Source organism: Protomyctophum parallelum, assembly GCF_964188405.1.
Source record: "Protomyctophum parallelum genome assembly, chromosome: 6".
Taxonomy (NCBI): Eukaryota; Metazoa; Chordata; class Actinopteri; order Myctophiformes; family Myctophidae; genus Protomyctophum; species Protomyctophum parallelum.
Genome location: NC_139701.1, coordinates 51,040,050 through 51,046,331, shown reverse-complemented (window position 1 = coordinate 51,046,331; position 6,282 = coordinate 51,040,050).

Below are 6,282 nucleotides of genomic sequence, written 5' to 3'. Positions count from 1 at the left end.
ATTTGGGGGTCTAAATGGGTTAAGTCACGCTCAGTTACTTTACCAACCTCTGACTGAGTGGAGTGAGTTTGTTTATTAGCAGTGGTGGAAAGTAACTAAGTACATTTACTTAAGTACTGTACTCATAAGTGCAATTTATTGCAAGGTATTTTGACTTCAATGGAGTATATTTCCAATTTCCACTCCACAATACATCTCAAATCCAAATATTGTATACTTTGTATACTCCAATACGTTTATTTCAAATCTTTGGTTACTATAGTTACTTTGTAGATTTAGATTATTATTACAAAACAATTAACCTCTTCAACTGTACAGTATTCAGCCATTTGAAAATAGCCGATCGTGAGCTTGTAGATCGGCTATTTTCAAAACATGAAAATGACATTGAAATGTGACATGCTGCATATACAGACTACTTTCACTTTTCGTACTTTTAAGTACAATTTGATGCCAATACTTTTGTACTTTTAACTCAAGTGATTTTTGAATTCCAGACTTTTACTCATAACGGAGTATAGTTGATCTACATTACAGTATCGATAGTTGTAGATATTGTTTAAGTATAACACTTGAGTACTTGTTTTGTTCCACCACTGGTTAATATCAGCTGTCTGTCTACTGTATACTGAACTTATACTTAGAGAACATTTAACTGCGTCGCCTTGAATTAGTTCCGGTGCTTTTCAGCCTGAGGCACTACTATACTGCCTGCATCACCCACCCCGCCGCCGGCGCTGTCCCATCCACTGACCCGAGACGGCACACACACACACACACACACACACACACACACACACACACACACACACACACACACACACAAGAGTCCAGAAACCGGCCCGGGTTAATGAACTATTAAACTGCCCAAAAGCTGCTTTGACCGCCAACGCACTCACTCAATGGCATGCTCTGCAAACAGCTGTCCCCCTTTGTTCCCGCGAGGGCCCGCGACCCTTGTGGGCCCGCGCCAAGTTCATTAAGGATTCGTCCTGCGAGGCCCGGGTGACTTCTTTGGACGGCGGTCGGAAAACACGTGAAAGGTCAAGACGTGGCGTGGCACGACCCCTTAACGGCCTGCAGAAGAGCCACCCCCCAGGAAGGGGTGGGGCTGCATGCATGGCCCAGGCCCGACGATAATATGACCAAACACAAATGCACACAGGTGTGTTTGTGCAGATGTCTAGCCTACAAAAAGGTCACACACACACACACGTACGTACTGTACGTACGCACAAGGCACGTTTATTTCCAGTTTATCCCTGCGGTACAGTACGTTGTGCTTGTCGTGTCGCAACACTGAAAGCAGCCGATCGTGATGTTGTGAGCTTGTATGTTGTTTTATTTTCTCACGTATTAAGTCAGGCTTCGGCCTGGCAGGGTGCACGCCGCCGCCGCACGCCAGGTCTGTGAGATCGGAACAAGCGAAAGGTTCTTATAGACGTATACATGTGAGTGCAGTGAAAGCACAAGTGCGACCCGGTGGTGGGGTTTAGTTTTAGTCAGAGTCGCTTGAATAGTTTTCATTTCATTTTAGTCACATTTTCAGTCACCTGGAACGTTTTAGTGTTAAGTCTAGTTTTAGCCGACTGAATAGAGCGCCGAAGTCCTGACGTCACTCGCTCATCTCCTCGATTCCCCTCAGCGCGTAAACCTTATGCTGGATCTCGTCTCCACTAGTCCCTTCCTGACATTTTTGTCTAGTTTTTATATGTTGACGAAATTGTCAATAATATTTAGTCTTACTTTTTTTAGTCACCATAGCTTAGCTTAACACGTGCACCACACAATATAGACATCAAAGGAGAGGCTTCAGCCGATCACCTTTGAATTATTATGCACTTTGTCCAACGCACCTGTCACCAACCTTTCGAGGTGTGCATCGGGCCTTTTTCTAAGAAGCTTAAAAATGAGTCACGGCTTAAAGAGTGACGCGTTAATGTGCTTTCCGACAATATAGTCCCGTCAGAGTAGGTGTGGTGGGTCTCTCTCTCTCTCTCTCTCTCTCTCTCTCTCGGATTTAAACTTTTCAATTACACGCATGAATCTGATACCTCCAGCCATTTCAAGGACCCCCCCTCCCCTCCCCTCCCCTCCCCTCCCCTTCCCTCCCCTAATAAAAAGGCACCTGCTTTCAAGCTCACTCCCTTTTCAAAGCACGTCACTGATGAAATTAGTACAATTTACAGTAGGCTGACAGGAAATGGGGGAGAGAGATGGGGGAAGACATGCAGTAAAGGCCGTCAGGATCGGGAGTCGAACCCGCTGCACACTGCCAGACTGGATTACCAGCCAAGGTGCCTGGACCATTGAGCCATGGCCCAGGCCTATACAATTTTGAGTTATTTGGACTTTACTGGAGTATATTTCCAATTTCCAATACTTCCAATTTCCAATACAATTTCCAATTTACAAATATTGTACTTTTACTCCAATACGTTTATTTCAAATCTTTGGTTACTAGTTACTTTGTATAGATTTAGATTATTATTACAAAACAATTAACCTCTTCAACTGTACAGTAATTCAGAGATTTGAAAATAGCCGAGCTTGTAGAACGGCTATTTTCAAAACATTTTCATACATTTCACACACCTGCTCTCAAGCTCGCTCCCTTTTCAAAGCGCGCCACGGATGAAATCACACGCAGTGCGGCTCTCCGGGATCAACCGCTTGTTTTTCCAAGACATAATAAAGCACCGGCAACAGCAAGAGCAGAGCAGAGGTGTGGATTTACTGTGGCGTCTATGTGGAAAAACTACCATTAGACTGCAGTGTGCGGGTCTCTGTGAAATACACTGGCTTGTGTGACTCCTAACCATGCTACAGTACTTATTTACTTGAGTACTTAAAGGGATAGTTCAGATTTGTTGAACTTAAAGGACAACTTTAGTTTTTTTCAACCAATGTTCATGTTTTAGGTTGTTATTAGAGAAACTAAAAGATGAGTGTTCTTTTTTTTTCATTTGCTGCTTTCTTTCGTTTTAGGGATTTTAGCTGTTTTTGACAGGGGGGCGGGGGCATTCGAGCATGGGGCTAAATATGTATTTTTTTACAACATTTTATAGCGATTTCTTTTTTAATTATTTACTATAGTCCTAATAAACCCCTGGAAATTTCATCTGGCCACAAAACATCACGAGATCTACTGAATGTGTCAAACTGACATTGAGCCTATGACACACAGTGTGGCTTCCCCCCACTAGGCTACCTTCACATTCAGTAGATCCTGTGATTTATTTGTGGCCAGATGTAATTTCCTGGGGTTTATTAGGGCTATAGTAAATAATAAAAAAATAAATCTCCATAATATTTTGTAAAAAAATACATATTTAGCACCATGCTCGAATGCCCCCGCCCCCCTGTACAAAACAGCTAAAATCTCTAAAGCGAAAGAAAGCAGCAAATGGAAAAAAAAATAACACTTTGAAAAAAACTAAAGTTGTCCTTTAAGTTGTAGGAAATACTTGCCATTAATATAGTGGTTGAGACTTTATTAATTGATTGGCCGAGTCCCGTGGTGGGAGTTCTGCTCTGGTTTTGGTCAATATTAAGTAGTTCTGGTCATTTTGTGGGAGGCACTGGGGCCATGCAGTAAAAGTAAATTAATCCACAAAACGAACCTAATTTGTATTGTTGACCTATTTCTAAAAAAAAATCGACTTTTGTTCAACTTTGACCCCTATATCACATGGAACTATTTTTTGGGCGTAGTGATATGGACACAAAAAACATAGTTCCATGTGATAGAGGGGTAAAAAATAACGAAAGTTGCACCAATATTTTAGAAATAGGTCAACAATAAAAATAACGTTAGTTTTGTGGATTAATTTACCTTTACTGCGTGGCCCCCAGTGCCCCCCACGGAACTACTTGATATTTCACCAAAACCAGAGCAGAACTCCCACCACGGGACTCGGGCAATCAATTAATACAGTTGCAACCACTATATTAATGGCAAGTATTTCATACAGCTTAAGTTAAAAAAATCTGAACTATCCCTTTAATACCATTTTGGACTGAGGTCGATTAAAAAAAAAGGCCTCTAAATCCTAATATTTTTCTGAAAAACCTATATTTCTATGTCAGCGGTGCTCAAACTTTTTCATGTCAAGGACCCCCAGAATTCTCTCTATTGGGCCACGGACCCCCATCTGAAAATATGTAGTTCCAGAGACCCCCCCCCCCCCCCCAGAAGCCAATATTTTAGTTAAAAATGTTCACTCTGAAATATATATTCAAAGATTTGCGCCACATTTTTATGATTTTTCAAAAAAAAAAGCAGACGAGTGGCACGCTATGAGCTTGTAGGTCTGCTATTTTTCAATAGCTAAAGTATAACGTAATGCTTAGTTAAAACACCAAAAAGGGTTCCCACCCAGAATGGGTTAAGTACAGTCTTTGAGTATCTGTACTTTACTTGAGTACTTGTATGTCTTTATTCTTACGCCATCATTTTCTTTTGGATACTTTTGACGAGGAGTGATCGATAGCCCCAGGTTCATACTTGGCTTTTGCGTGCCAAAAATAGCAGACCTATAATATATTATGCCGTGCACATCTCACATCCGACTCGACAACTCGACTCAACACCCCCCTCCCCCCATGAAGAATGCTGCAGCCCTACTAGAAGAAAGCCCTATACTACGTGAATTGTGGTCTCTTCACATATAAGCAATTGCCGTGCCATCATTATTAACCCATTCTGAACGGGCACCCATTTTGGTGTCAGCATCATGTTATGCTTTAGCTATTGAAAAATAGCAGATCTACAAGCTCATATCGCGCCACCGAGTGGCGCGATACGAGCTTGTAGGTCTGCCATTTTTGATAAATCGAAGAACGACTGACATTTTTTTAGAATCTGATCTCAGGTCAGAATGAGTTCATCAGACCAGTGTGTGTCCGGCGGAAACCTCGTATGAATCTGATCTCAGGTCAGAATGGGTTCAAATTGTAGTGGTGTAATAAAGAGTCATGCCTTGCTCCTGGGACGGGACGGGACGGGACGGGGACGGGGGACGGCTGACGGGTGGTCGTGACTTAGTACCATACAAACCAGTAGTTCTGAAACGTTTCGGTGCCAAGGACCCCCCCCACCAGAGAGAAGATTTGTGTAAGAAAAAAGATTATTCTTACACTTTTCACTTTTAAAATGTGCAAAGTAGCCAAATGGAGGGCAGTGGTTCAAATGTGATGTGATGCTGTGTGTATATACTGTTAACACATTAAGCTGAGGACCCCCCTGGTATACTGTTAACACATTAAGCTGAGGACCCCCCTGGTATACTGTTAACACATTAAGCTGAGGACCCCCCTGGTATACTGTTAACACATTAAGCTGAGGACCCCCCTGGTATACTGTTAACACATTAAGCTGAGGACCCCCCTGGTATACTGTTAACACATTAAGCTGAGGACCCCCCTGGTATACTGTTAACACATTAAGCTGAGGACCCCCTGGGACCCCATGCAAACACTGCCGCCTGTCACGATGATGACTTCCCCCAGACTGTAATGGAAAGAGAGGCTGAGTTATGCTAAATACGATTTAGCGAGAGAGCATGGGAGGTGTAGATATACAGTGCCGAAATCTATATGGCTGTTTGAGTGGATGGCAGGCTTTTAAAGTTTAACGGTTATAAGCTATGAGTCCTGTTTGATAGTGGCTTAGGGATGCACATACAGTAGCACGTCACGATATAATATAGTGGAACTCGTAGCAAAGGGCATATGGAAATATCATGCTTCCTCAGTGAATGTATACAAACATCCCTGTGTCATTCCATCCATATTTCCACTCTGTGATAACCCAGACATCACTTTTACGTCGTCGACAACTAATACGCCAAATGTCATGGTGGTTGATTAAGAGTCCAGGGAAGTGATCTGTATTAGAGATAGCCTGCACCTTTGACCTTAACCTATAGAGGACGCCTTTATGACCAAGGTCATTAAATACCGGCAACAACTTCGACATACCATCTCAGACCTCTATATATATATATATATATATATATATATGCTATAGGTGTATTGTTTATTGTTTATTACGGATCCCCATTAGTCCTCACTACAGTGAAGAATACTCTACCTGGGGTCCAAACACTCATACAATCAAATTAAAACATAATTCATTACATTAATACATTACATCAAATGTACAAACTAAACATTGTATATCCTATTATTAATAATTGAAATCAAACACTCACCAATCAAACTAAACATGATTTCTTTCATAATCACTGCAGCCTTCAATTGATTTTTAAAGCTTGATTT